The 15,626-nt window shown below is 33.1% G+C and overlaps 1 protein-coding gene and 1 long non-coding RNA gene across 5 annotated transcripts in view; one reads left to right on the forward strand and one right to left on the reverse strand.

Annotated features, from left to right (window-relative positions):
• LOC108744914 (leucine-rich repeat and immunoglobulin-like domain-containing nogo receptor-interacting protein 1) overlaps positions 1-12,393 on the reverse strand; it is a 146,810-nt gene extending 134,417 nt beyond the window's left edge. Inside the window, exon 1 of the mRNA XM_018480917.1 lies at positions 12,327-12,393. The gene's annotated coding sequence lies outside the window, so the exon portion shown is untranslated. The remainder of the gene's footprint in view (positions 1-12,326) is intronic.
• LOC108744995 overlaps positions 1-15,626 on the forward strand; it is a 111,527-nt gene that overhangs the window by 63,430 nt on the left and 32,471 nt on the right. The gene's annotated exons all lie outside the window — the stretch shown is intronic.

A 15,626-nucleotide genomic window follows, 5' to 3' on the forward strand; every position in this document is an offset into this window, starting at 1 on the left:
CAACCAGTCTTAGGACTGATGACCTTATGATGATTATGATGATAATTATATTAATGAAAATTATGAAGTAAGCGAATCCCATATTTTCTGAGACTTTTACTTCAGTTTAGGAATTTTTCTAACAGGATACTAAAAATAACGCTTTAACTAATATTTAGTTTTTTTTTTCTCAGAGATTTAACACCGAAACAATAAGGTTGGTGCCATGTACCTAAATGACCCAAACAAGGATATAGGGTTTATTATTTTTTGAGGGTGTCGAGAAAACTAAGATTTCATTAAGTGAGAGAACTGAAATGGCATGGGGCTCGTATTACAAAATCAATAGAGAAGAAAAATATCCTTTTCATTTATCTATCTACGAACAGGCACTCGCTCTTGTTATTTTTACTTGACAACCGCCATTGGTTTTTTGCAAAACAAAATTGTAATTGATCAAAGTTCCTATATTCTAAAGTAATATGTAAACTCAAGGGTTTGGCATTAAAACTACACATTACACACTGAAATCAACCGACTACTTATTCCTATTTTATTATATTTAAACTAGCAACACCCGTCCCAATTTGAATAGATGTCATTAGTAACTACACAGCAAATCGTTCGACCATTTCGTAACCTAATAATGATTCCGTCAGTGGCATCAAGGCATAGATCCTTCCTTTAATTAAACGTTTTCATAATTATCTATGCAGAATAGAACATTACATATCGTGATCATTGAGTAAATTAAATAAAATTCAATCAATATTTAAAGCATAAAATAAGGCTCTCACACGGACGTAGATGACTTCAGCACGCCTATGTACGAAATAGTGGAGTTGGCAACAGATCCAAACTATGTCCAGTAGTAATAATGGGTAATAAAGTATTGGTCAATCAATAGTGTACCGAACTTAAATCAAGTTCCAAATACCGAAGTTAAACATATACATAATGTATTGAGTAGGTAATATTCAATAAAATACGAATTTCCTGCAAACAAATCGATCTTTATTATGTACATTAAAAATACCAAATTACTAGAAAATTATTGTTTTGATAAAAGAAAATTGTATTTAAAAGAAGAAAATAGAATTCAAGTGTTTTATTAGTTCAACTTTACCAATAGATGTTGCTGTCATAAAATCACAAAAGATTTCAAATATCAAAAACAAATGTAATAAATGTTGTTCAATGGCTTTTTTATACCAAGCTTGCCAACCAGGCTTGGACCAAAATGACAAACCAGGCATTTGGTATACTTGGTCCAATATTAGAAAATTTTGGGTCAAGCACAATCCTGTCGTTATTTCCTACATGACAGAGTGCCGTACATTCATCAATGCTAAATAAAACATATTTATTATATGTATATTTTCCAGCATGTATTAAGTATCTATGACCGTGTGTAAGGCCCCAAGTGTATGCTTCTATAATGTTATTAACTTAAACGGTCATATCTAAATTAAATCTCGCACTCAAATTAGCAATAATTAGTTACAAAACTTTAATACGTTTTGTATTGAAATTTTCTAAACATGGCTGCTCGGGCCGAAGTTATTTACACATTTATGTAGTTAGTTGTGGTATTCTGTACAAACAGCACCACATACAACTTGTACTTTACTTGGCGAGAACGTAAAACACAACGTTAACATTGTAGGTATGTATGCGTTTTGTAGTAAAACAAAAGCCAGCAGAGGAATGAGCTCGCTAAAATGATGAGATCCAAAAAGGTCGAAAAAGCGATCCGCGTCTAGCAGTTTCGACAGAATATAGACCACTTCGAATTATTTTATTCGATTAAGCTAACGTGCCTATCACGTTGAGGTTGGCTACGCCGGGATTCGTTTTCAGCAAGTAGATATCCACATAAGTGGACCTTGTTGGAGCATACGTAATCCTAAAATGTAGCATCGTGCTACAGATGGCGTTTACTACGCCATTTGTAGTATTTTCTAAATAAAATAATTTTTAATGTACATTTTAATTCATAATAATTTGACAAGCTGCATTCAACAATTATTTATTACCTGCAGAACTACACGTCACTATTTTAGAGCAGTCCATGTTATAAAGCAATTATTAATCTGCATCACTTGTTGAAATTGAAGTAGCATGTACGTTGAATGATTCCCTGAATGTCAATTATTGCGTTGAAAGCCCACGGGAGTACGGATTGATGACCAGTAGATAAGATGAAACATATTGATCAAGAGTAATCCTTTGTGGCCTGGACCACTATAATGGTGGGGACGTTTGTTCGATAGTATGCCCCACCGGATGTTAGCCGGTATGACTGTCCTTGTTAATAACATAGGTGTAAAGTTGGTTAAATGGAAAAAGTAGTTTAGAATTTTACTCCCATTATTTAATATGAGAACTTATTTTACACTCTCTTTAGCTGACAAAAGTTTTCATGATGAAAGTTATTAAAAAGTTAGATTGATAAATCTACCCTAAAAATTAAATATTAGGAAGACTGCCGGCATTCAGATGGTTAAAAAAACACATTTCTATGATCCATATATACCTAATACTATAGACAAATGATCTCTTCCAACTTTTCACAGAAATGTGTAGATCGATTTTCAATATATTACTTCCTCATCCACAATTACTTATGACGCCTTGCCATTTGTTGTGAAAGGATCCTTTACACCATAAGTAAAGTAAAAATATTCAAAAACTATTCGTTCGTAGTTCTATGTGAAATTATTATCGTAATAAGGTTTGTTGACTGTTATAAAATTACTGAAGTTCAATAAATCTAATTCACGATCAGCACTGGTTTCGTTGTCAGTGATCACTAAATTCAGATATAAATATCTACTAAATAAATTAACAAAATAACCGAAGAAACAGAAATGAACAATTATTGTATTGTATCCAATTATGTACAAATTCATATCAACAAATTGGTATATTAGTAAATAATTTGCGCTCCTCATAACTAAAAGAAAGCGTTGAAACCTAGAAAATGCACAAATCGCGCGCAAAACTGCTCTAGCTACTGTCCAACCATCAGACATGTTTTGCAATGTTTCGTTGATATAGTCTAGAGGCAGCTTAAGCTGGATATTATTTAAAATTTGTTTTTATTTAACTTCTTCGATTTGATATTAGACTATCACACAAAACTGCTTCCATTTTAAACAAAAAGTCGTTAAAATGCATTTGTAAAAGTAGGTTATTCGTTCTGTAAGCACAGTGGTATGTATAAATCGCTGACAGTAAATCAAGCTCGAGGGATGATTATGCGGTTTTTGAGAAAACTGCCTCGTTACTAGCAAATTTACAGCAACAGAAAGTCATTACAATTCGGGATATTTATATATGTATGTATACACGAACAGTTGCAGAAAATTTGCTTTCTCGGCACGATGCACCTTGAAAACCACGTTTGCATGTTTGCATTTGCGAATAATTGTGTAGGTGGATGGTCATACGTGCACATATTGAATGAGAGAGACTTTAGGCGAATATACTGCAAGCACCTAAATAAAAGTACAGTGGATTTCATTAATTACGACCTTGGTTATGGCGACCATTCTGCTATAGCGACTTCGGATGTAACGCCGAGTTCTGGGTAGCGACTGGTTTTAATTAATCATTTGTAACAAATCCCTAGTAATCCCATGCTGATATAACGACCAGAGTCGACCACTAAAGACACAAAGAGCATTCCTATCTTTTGTTTACATTCACACAGATAGTCAACAAGTGTGGTGACCGTTACCGTTGTTTCTGAGTAGCAACTGTTTTTAGTAAACTTTTGAATAAGTGTGACTTCGAGATGTACATTTACTGTTAAAAAAAGGCAAAAATTGATTCAAAATTGAATAACAATGTGTGCCTGTATCTCCTTTAACTTTCCCTGTAACGTCTTCTGGATATAACGACGAAATTACAGTGGTCCCTTCGTTGTCGTTATACCCGAAATCCTCTGTAGGTACTCTATAATGTACTCAGATTATAATTATACAGTTGAGGCATTTTTACATTCGGAAATGATATTAAATTGGCATTTCTGTAACTTATCGTCGTTTAAAGAAATAATAAAAATTTCACGATGCTAACTTCGCCTTACTAGAATATCGTCCCATTAAACTCGTACTTGTAAATCTAGAACGAGATAATGAAATCACTCTTTAATCGTAAGTCGCATGAACTTATCAAACGATCTCTTTGTGGGATTATTGTAAATGAATCAAATTGGTTGAGTTCCTTTATCGAATTAGTTTAATATATTCTGTTTGTATAACGAGCAAAATAGTTTAAATTGATGGTCATGGGTTTGTACCTCCAAGAGATAAGCTTACCTGTGCGGGTTCGATTCATTCTAAATCGTTTGACAAATCGAATCTATTAAGTTCACGCAAATACGAAGTTTTCACTACAGAGCAAACGATTCCGGTTCCAAACTAAAAATTGCGCCTATTCTAACAAAATTGAGAAGTGAAACTGACAAACAGAAGTGTATCCGTAAAAAATACGTGTGATGCTTCCATTATGAAAAATAAATATGGTCAGCCACGTTGTCAATGCAGCTTCCACTGAAAGTAGCCCCAATTACCAAGCAAACGTCTGTACCTAACCGTTTGTTTCAATCCGACCCATCATTCCAATTTATGAATCTAATATGAATTCCGACCGTGATATTCTATGTTCTTATCATCATCATAAGGTCGTCAGTCCTAAGACTGGTTGGACACGCACCTCCACTCTTTCCTATCCTGAGCTAATTTTCGCATTTCCCCAAAACTAGTTTGGTTCTTGGCGTGTTCAATATTAAAATAATAAAATCTGGTGAAAAAACAAATATTTATTTGACACTGTTAGAGCTGAAGAAGAGTAGAACGAAGGTTGATTTAGAACTGAAGAATATAGAATTTGAATAATTTAGGAAAGTTATGAAGGTGGAGCTAAGGGTTGTAGATAAAAGAAGGGAACCAATAGTAAGAAAATATGATTTGAAAAATGCTGAAGGTAGAAAATATAGAATTAAGTTGTTGAACCCAAATCACCGAAGAAACCCCTCATAAAATAGCAATTAGGACGGATAGCAAAGACATGCGGTTAGTACGCGAAGTTGAAATGTTAATAGGGATTATAGGAAAGTACAGTAATAAAAATTATTAGAACAGATGGATAGAATACAAAAGCTTTAGAAGATAATGTTGAGAAATATTTACACAGAAAAGGAATATACAAAAGAATTACATATTTACACAACGACATTATATGTACAGGGTGCTCTAATTTATGTTGGTCGCTACACTAGAAAAACCCACCTCCTTAACAATTTGCGAACAGTAATCTAATCTAAGTCTACCACTATTTCTCTTAACTCCTGTTTATGCCACTAATATATCTCTGACTAGACCTTTATGTCTGAGAAGGTGTTTTACCAACCTATCTCGCCTATTTCTTATTGACTTCCATAGAGTCCTCTGTTCTCCTGTTCTTTCTAATACCACTTTATTTCTAACCTAACCTCTATCCACGTTATCCTCGTCATTCGCCTGTAACACCACATTTCGAACCCTTCTAATCTTTTCTTTTCTTCCGCGCCCACCGTAAATGTTTGGCACGCGTACAGCGTCGTACTCTAGACATACTCCTTTAACAATCTTTTTCGAATTTTTAAATTAACCGTTCAAAAACAATTACTTAAATATAGTGTATTAATTTACGATATTCATTATTGACATAATACAAAATAAAGCACCTCCAATATGTATCTATATATCTATATTTTAAATAAATTTATATATGTACATCCTCTTGTTATTATAACCAAAAATTTAGTTTTGTTTAACAAAGGGAATGATACTTCGACAAAACGTCTATGCATATACAGTGTAAACTCTTTATAACGTCACTCCATTTAACGACAAACTCCTTAAAACGTCGAAATAGCTTGACTTTGGTTGGTTTACATTGTTTTCTACACAATATTACACTCTATATAGCGTCACGCTCACTCTATTTAACGACAACAATGCGGCATTATAAATCATTAAGCAGTACTTTCGAAGAAGACGATCCTGTCCCTCCACCAAGGATCAAACAAGAACTTGATGCAGCGAAACTATTAAAAAAATATTTTTTATATAATCAAGTTGATCCAGCAGTATCTCAAGTTATGACTAAGATACGTAACAAAATACAATTAAAATATTGGAGCAGCAATAAACATCAGACGAAGATAACAGGCTATACGCAATGTATGAATAATAGTGTTCGTGTGCAAAATGTGTACTATATTGGTAAATGCATATTGTTATAGAATAGTAAAATAATATTTTTATTTCTCTAGTAAAATAATACCATTTAACGACCACTCTTTATAACGCCGAAAAATGTTCAGTCCCTTAAGTGTCGTTATGTAGAGTTTACACTGTATATATAAAATAAATGTTGGTTTCTTTCATTATTTCTTTGTTTGTTTGTCGCATATGCGTTCCTACAGCACCCAAATCATCCAATTTTGATGAAACTTTGGTGTTAGAAAACAGTAATCTAATCTAGGTAGGTCTTTCGCTATCCTCTTTAGTCGTATACCTGCTTCTAATAACTCTCACTAACCCTTCAAGGTGTTGTACCATTTAATCCGTCTTTTTTTTTAATGACTTCCATAGCGCCCTTTGTTTTCCTACTCTTTCTAAATACCTCCTCATTTCCAACCTAAATTTCATTCTGCGCGAATCTCATAATCTCCATTTCCGCAGATATCAATTCATATTTCCAGAGTAAAGGGTAGACCATTTAATCATCAAATAACAGTTGAATCTTCGCCAGGATTTCTTTCCGAGATAATTACTGTTTGCGCTTCTTCGAGTTCTAAATACGTTTTATTTCACCAGAGGGTTTTCCATCAATTTATTTCCAATTTTTCTGTTGCTGAACTTAAAGATTTCTAACGGCGTGAGAATAGAAAAATATTCAGTGAAGTTGTGAACTTAGTTGAGCAAAAAGAGCTTTGATGTTTTAAATATAGTAAATAAACATGTTCATAAAAATAAATAGGATATACGATATCTTTTATTGAATTATTCTACGTTTAAGATTATAACAAACAATAAAGTAAAAAATCTACGGAATTTTTCGGCTAAGCCCGAGAATTCAATGACACCAGTCAAGCTGAAAGTCTTTGATGATTACGAATTAAATGCACAGACTCAGACTGTTTGCAATAGTGAACGAAGAAATTAATACGTTGGTCCTAATTAATTGAAGACCGTTGCCGAAAACATGTTGTATAGCGAATAATGAATCAATTCGTCACTACAGATGAGGCCATCAAGTTCCTGCGTCACCACATGCTTCTAAGAAGACCAAAGAGTTTATGAACACAAATTTCAAATATAACCCTAAAGAATAATGAACAAAAAGTTATGATATAGCTGCAATGGACTTAAGTCGTTTGAGAGTAGATGAAAAGAAGGATTTGAAGGTTTGAAAGGAGATATGCATTGGCAATGGATAGAAATGCTTCGAGAATTCATCGTCAAATCTCTTAAATCCTGACCTGAGAGGGTATTGACGTAATGTCTACAAGAGAGTTTTAACCTTTTAACAATTCAACATTGTCAATTTTATTGTTCAACAGTTGCAGACGTTAAAAGAATAGGGAAATACATATAAGAATTTATCAAAAAAATACAAACCACGTACAACCCTGAAGTTTTAGTCGTTCTCAAAATGTATATTGGCCCACTGACATTATGTTAGTTTAATTACTCACAAGGTGCTGATTTTTAATGTAATGGAATAATCTCTGTATTTGGTATATTAGGTTTCAGCAGAATTAGAACCTTCCGTTTATTATCTGCATTTTACACACATAGACTACTTTGTATCCAGACCATTTCGGAGGATTTAGGATTTACTCAGAGTAGCAGGCGGCATGATCCCTAAACTTGAAATATGTTCTCGTAACGGATGCAATGACTTGATAGTTGTCATGTTCAGTCGCACTAGGTCAGCAGTCGGAAATTTGAAATTTGGCAATCATCCAAAAATATGTCCTGTCGAGATTCGATATTTCCTCAAGTAGATTTAGAATCTACACTTCCAATAATAACAAATATTTTATTGCGGCTCTAATATCATCTTTATATTCAATTTTAGTTTGGTGTATTGGGAACTGACCTGTAGACGTGGCTTAAAAAACATGTCTGAAAATAGGTTACAGTGTTAAAAATATTTTACAAAATGAATAATATACAGGATGTAGAACGAATGTGATCTCTCGGTTATTCCATTAAATGTGGAATAAATGATGAAAGATGTGATGAAAAAATAACAAATAACCAAACAGTAGATGTCCCTACTTATTACTAATTAACTACGACGTTTTGGGCATAGCCTATTATCAAAAATAACAAATATAATCAATTAGTGAAACATCTGCAAATGTTAAAGTATTTATAAATTTTATAAATAACCATCTTTTACAATAAGTGGAATGAAGGATGACTATACGAAGCAGCTATTTTTGAGAAGACTTCTACATAAAATAAAAAGTCAAAACAACTAAGTGAGTAGCAATTTCCGGTGTGTCTTCTGTCGCCGAAAGAGAATCTTCATAAATTTTCTAGTACATCAAGATTTTGAAACATTTTAACTCTAAAATCCAAATGTTGCAAATTTGGCTTATTCAATTTTAGCATTACAGCATCTTAAAATTTCAATATTTTAAGACAATTCTGGAGCCTGATTTCGACATCGAAAAATACATTAATTAATTATTACTGAGGATTTTTGTTTCATTTTAAATAATTTTTCTTTTTGTTAATTTATAATAAGTAACTATATTCATCCTAATCATACGATAGCGAGTTTCTGCAGTTTGTCCTAATACACCTATTCCAATTGTTTTCGCAAGTCCCAGATTATAGGGAATTTACCGAAGCGAACGACGGTGAATATCGAGGAGGGCGAAGTAGTCGCAAATTGTCCATGGAAGTCAGACTAAAGACAAAGAGTAAAACGAAAGACGAAAGACGCACAAGAGACGGAAGTCTTGAAAAAAGACAAAAGACGGTGAAATTAATGAAGTGTATATTGATGTGCTGTTTGTGACCATTAAAATAAGAGTATCAGAATAACTGGGCAATACCGGAAAATTCTTATTGTACAAACTATTATGCTTCCTATCATTAATATTTTATTCATTAAACATATTCTAAAATAGTGGATCTAGATTCGCTTTTATTAACCCTAGACAAACTAAAGAAAAAGCCTACATTACCGTCTTCTTGTCTTTTGTTTTGAACCTACGTCGCATACGATATCTTTGGTCTCCTGATCAATTGACCTGTGCAAATTAATAAATTGTCTTTGGTCCACCTCCGAATAAAATATTATATTGACTTGTAATCAATTCTTCTGCGACTTCCCAAAAATTTTTGGCCACTCTCTGGGGGGTCGAAATGTTTAGACCAGGCTGCTCGGTAATAATGCTTATTCCTTATTACGGTACATGTAAGTGTGTTTTTCCCAAACGATCATTCATTCATTCCGTTGTATAGCGCTGCACGTTTTACTGCACACCCTTTCTTGGCAACCGCACGCACTTTATAGTCCAGGCAATATGAGCAACTGAGTGGGAAAAATTTTCGGATTAAATTTTTTACGCAATTTTCTTCCTGAATACAACAATGTAGGCTTCCAGCCGGTAACTCGGTGGGGTATTGTTTAAATCACGATTGTTCAAGCAAATGGTAAAAAAAAACAACTTTTTTTGACCGGAACAATATTTTTTATGTTCATTGGTCTTATTCTCGATAATTATATATAATAATCGCTATTTTCTATGCTTCAAAAAGTTATTAAAAAATATATTTCTTTGGAAGCTAATATTTTTTATATGTTTAATAAATTGCACCAATGAAATTTTTCTTTTTTCTGTTAAATGATTTTAAATTTTAATTATTTAAAAGGCATGTTTGCTGACCTATACATTCCCACTGGCTACTGCTGTCCTTCCACTCGCGTATCTTATATTAGCGCCTTGCAGACGGTCAGCCAGCAAACTTGCCTTTTAAATAATTAAAATATAAACTCTTTTAATAGAAACAAAGAAAAATTTCTTTGGTAAAATAGCGATTTTCAGGTATATCCAGACTTTCAAAAATTCATAACTCGGAAAATACATTAACATTATAAAAAAAAACCTCTGACCTTTTTTATCGAGATGAAACCAAAGAATATATAAAAAAATCCGGCCAAAAAAGTTGTTTTTGACGATTTGTTTAAATAATCGTTATTTAAACAATACCCGACCGGGTTACCGGCTGGCAGCCGACATCGTTGTATCCAGGAGAATCTTCCGAACAAACCTGCGTAAAAAAATTGAGTCTGACAATTTTTCCCACTCACCCGCCCATATTGCCTGGACCTCAATATACTATTAAGTTCTGGATCGACACAAGTTCGCAGCTGCATTACCAATTAAGGGATAGTTGGCCAACAGGTTGTATTAAAATCACATTTATTAGGAGAAATAGCTTGTAATAATTTTGTTGTTTATTAATTATTATTATAGAAAGAAGTCAACTAAAAATGACGACTTTTTATAAAAATGCCTTTTGATTATGTCGAAACAGAAAACTTTAGGCAGACTTAGTTTTTATGTAAATAATTATCTTTAGTTCCGTTCTCCTTCTTTACAGTTTCCCGTACAAGTTTATTTAATCACCAAGTCTTTTGTTCTCTGTGCAGTATGCTACCGTTTTTCTCATTATATGTGTACTACGATACATATATATATGCAAAGGCAATTTTTAGAACAATGATAATGGCAGTAGTAATCGTTACCATAACGATCAAAATGTTTTCCTGAGACTCGTAGAAGTAATTTAACTCATATATACATATGCATCTTTTACAAATTGCTCCATTTCGGACAACTGATTGCACCCTTTGCTTCACTTATGCGACGTGAGGTCGTACAATGATGATCTACGTGCCCGAGTATCACGTACGTTTCTAGAAATCGAAGTTGTGAAGTTTCGATTGCAATATATGTGTTAAAAAGTGTGCTAACAAATATAAAAAGTTGTTTGAAATGGATCTGTGTAAGAGATGGTATTGATTGGAGTACGTAGTGTGATCAAAAAATAGGGTGGATTTTGTAATTAAACTACGCGGTTATTGTAAAATCATAATCGACTTGTACTGTTTGATTTTGTTGAGTAAAGAATTTGCATAAAATTTTGCTTGCGGAATGAGCATTCTACCGCAGACGTTGTATAAGGCCAATCGAATGAAAATCGTACAAAAGGTGTACCAAGGCCGAAAAGGTCGTTTAAAAATCCTGGTTATGTTAACAGTTTTCTTAGATTATAGCGGTGTTGCGCATTATGAATTTAATCCGTCAGGTTAACAAGAAATATTATTACTCCAGCTTTGTGCGCTATTCGCTTCAAAAGGTCGGAATTTGGGCAAACAACTCTTGGTTTTTGCATCACGATAATGTACAATTCCTCACTTACAATTCCTATTGGTGGATTACCACAAGTGCATTGTGTCAGACCAGGAGCGCCTACCTTGAAGGCGATGAATAGTACCACATAATACCAAAAGTAACTAAATTTACAATATCTTTACCTGTTATTTTTTTTTAATAAAATAATTTGTGATTTATTTTGCTTACAATAGACTAATTTTATTTTTCTGAAGTCTGAAGCATCTATTCTTTCTGAATCTAAATTCTCTTTGAAAGTGATTTATAAATGAAAAACGCGTGGCATGATGGCCATACAAAAGGTGAACGAAATATGTCTCAGAATTTGTTGTTAAATTATTCAATAAAATAAAGTTGCGTTAATTTTTTATATCACTTTTTCAACAAATAATTTGGTACTTTCGCTGGGTTCAGTTTATCATATCAATAATTATCTCAAACAGTGTAAAATATTTATTTGTTATTAAATAATCCAATTGTTTGGTCAATTGGAAATATATATTAATATTTTTCACACATTCAAGACTATTTCTTTAAAGTTCTTCTTTAATACACTTAATATCAATATCGTAATTTAAAGAACGCTTTAATAAAACTTTTCATTATTTGACATTTTTATCTAAAACTTAAACCATTTGTTTACAATTACAATTGAAATTAAAAGTAAATGAGAAATGGCAATATTAAAAACTTAATTTTTAATTCCATGAAACTGATTAAAACCACTTTAAAAAGTGTAAGAATTACATTGATGAAAACTACTTTAATAAGTTTATTTTCCCTTATGAGAGTAATTTGTACATGATTGCATCAGGTATTAACATTGAAGCTGACATAAAAAGAAAAACAATAAAATAAATGCACTCACGCTATGGTGCGTTCAGCCGACGGCGTAAGTTCCGAAGTTCATGATCCTTCGTGGTGGTATTTTGGCGCGCTTCACCTCCTTCGAACGCGGGAACAGACTGGAGTCGCGACGACAAACCGGGTAAAACATCCTTCCTTTCAAGCGGGATGCGCACCAGCTCATCGCCGTCCGTCATTCAACCGGTGGTGTCTGCAGACATGAAAAAGGCACAGGAACAATATACGTAGTGGAGAGAACACCCTTGAAATGCAAATCGATGCAAATAAAGCTGTAACATTATACCATCAACGGCCAAATTACTTCAAGTGGCTTATAGTTACATTTACTGTCTTGTTTGTGAATACATTATAATACATGTATATATGTACATATATTATACTCTGAGCGAGTAATGAAGTTATCAAATTGCAGGGGTCATGAAAAATAATAGGTTTCATGCAAAAGAATAATTAAGAATTTTCAAGCGAAGCATATTAGGCAAGGACACTTTGGTAATAATGTCACAAACTTTATTCAAACTTGAAGAAACTGGATTTCCGAGCTCTAACCGTGTCTCAATGATGAAATCGTCATGACGGATCATGATGAAGTTTTTTTCGTTTCGTCTCCTGTCACAAGGGACATCTTCAGGCATTTCACCTTGTCTATACTAAACTGTTCGGCAACAGCGTTGCAGACCCTCCCTTATGCTAGGAGACGAAACGAAGAAAAATTTTGACGTCACCATGATCGGTTGTGGGGATTTTCAAGACCCAGCGAAGTATTGTGTTTTGGGGAGGGGGCGCAACTGTTGTACTTTAATTTTCCAATGTTTTACACTCACACGCGCGAAAATATGCATTTATAAATAAAAAATTATTATCAAATTAAAATTAAATGAACCTCATTACATTTCAGTAGAGGTTACCTCGAGTTAATGCTACTCGCCGGGAATCGAACCCGAATGGCATTCTTAATATAGTAGGTTAATATCATTAGCTTACTCAAATTCGCCTGTGTTAAGTTTCGTCCCCAAATTCACTATATTGTTTAGGTCAATAGCATCACAAAGATCTTTTTCGCTATTTATAATTATCAGGGCAAGTCTCTCTCTGCCATGTCTCTCCTCTTGGATGGATCTGGTGAAATCTTTAACAACTATTCTAATTAAACTAAATTTTATTTGTTCAATGTCTTCGAAAAACACGCTGTAAATATTAGCTGACAAAATCGAAAAGTTTCCCCAATAGCTATTTTATATTTAGCAGCTACCTTCACGATGGCTTACATAAGAGAGCATATATCAAATATCTCCAGCTGCATATGAAGCGCTTATGACCCAGTCATATGATCAGGTGGATACAGAAGAGTGGATTTTTCAGTATTTTCACTTGTAATATTCTTTTCGCCTAACGGGTTTATGAGGATATTTGCGATTGGATTCAAACGTTCTACAACCATTTTGAGTTCATCTTGTAAAAAATTTGTAATTTTATCTTAAACGTTTTAAAAATTCTTTTGTACAAAACATATTTTTTTCAAAGCTATGTTGGATTCTTAGTTATTTTTTTCCGAAAGTATTCGTTTGCGGTGATGCCTGAAAATCCTGTTTTGGAATAATTTCAACTTTTCTAGGAAAAATTTTGACACTTTCTATTAGATTAAAAAAAAACATCTTCTTCTTGCCTTATTGGAATAAGGGAATCTCTGGTTCTATTAACGTATATTGCGTCTACAATGTTCAAATTTTCCTTTCCTTGGTATCATGGTACTTTTGCGTACCAGAACAAATTTACGAAGTATCCCGTCAAGTCGCTATTTATGTACTACTGTAGATATGCGATCAAATGCTTCTAGTAACCCCCTTACTATCGGATATTTAACTCGGAATATTGACTAGAAGTCCGATTTCTTGATAACACTATAATGGTAATTTCTAGTACCTGTGAGAGTTTAGTTTAGGCGTTTTGACACGTAATTATAAAAGAAGACTAATTTTAATATATTTTCTAATTAATAACACAAGTTGAAAAGTTGGGGGGAGTATCGCCCTTTGGCTAGGGGCATGGGGATTTTATCAATAAAACCCTGGTAAAATCCGGGAATCCAGTTTGTTCAGACGATAGCTTTAGATAGCGATAGATTTCTTGATGATATTGTATCGGCTGTTAGACCATAATCAAAAAATACAAAGTTGTATTACATTTTATTGCTGTTTATACTTGAGATATTTTAACCGAGAATTTTTGCCACTGTTTTTCTTTGACTATGAGCTTTCGCGAATTTTCAATTGTGAAACAGTTACTCATTAAATGCTAAGTTAGAATCACTAATTATTTAAACTATACAATGAGACGTTGTTAAAGTACATGTCTTTGAAATTAAAAAAAAAACTTCTAATGTGTAATTTCAAACTTCACAGTAAATTTTAATCGAATCGATTGGTATCAGAAAATTACTCCCGAGCTACTTGATAAAGGTCAATCGTTAATTACGCAAATAATTATGTAATTAATAAATTATAACAAAAACCAAAAGTACTCAAGATTAAAAACATCCCCACCGCCAACTGTAAGGGTGAAGACCTAATATTAGTAGTGTCTACCATTAATGACGTCTCACCTAAGTTGCTCAACTTGAGAGTACTTTTGATTTTTATTAAAATTTATTAATCGTTGAATTTTTTGTATACTTTACGTGTCTGATACCAATCAATCTTATTAAAGCTACTGCGAAATTTGAAGTCACAGATTACAGTTTTATTTTTAATTGCAGATGATTTAACAACGTTCCATTTTTCACATTGAGTAATCGTTGATTCTAATTGAGCTTTTAAAGAACAATTGCTAAAAATTCTCGAAAGCTCATAGTCATAAGTCATAATTCTAACTTCTCTGCATCCTAAATAGACGTTTCGCATAAATTAAATTGTTTGTGTGGATATTAAACTATCCGAACACCCACACATCCAACTTTCCAGCTCGTAGCGTCTGTAGCCTATTTATTTAACTGCTTGTGCCCTTTTAGCATTAGTTTACAAATTTAACTGTAGTTAGCGGTTGGAACTGTTCTTTTACATAATTTAAGACCTGTTAGATATACTAATTAGCACCGTTTCTGCCACGATAATTGCCAGGTGAAAATTTTTTATTTTTAATAAGAAGTAAAATGAAAATAAGTAGATCAAAAACGGAACTCTCAATTATTGTTGACCTTCCAACAAGTACCAAGCATATAAAGAATGCAAAAATTAATAGGAAATACGAAAATTCTATACTCTAATTGATTGGATTATTGCACATATTGAATCGTGTGTATCAA

Source organism: Agrilus planipennis, unplaced genomic scaffold (assembly GCF_000699045.2).
Source record: "Agrilus planipennis isolate EAB-ADULT unplaced genomic scaffold, Apla_2.0 scaffold2, whole genome shotgun sequence".
Classification (NCBI taxonomy): Eukaryota; Metazoa; Arthropoda; class Insecta; order Coleoptera; family Buprestidae; genus Agrilus; species Agrilus planipennis.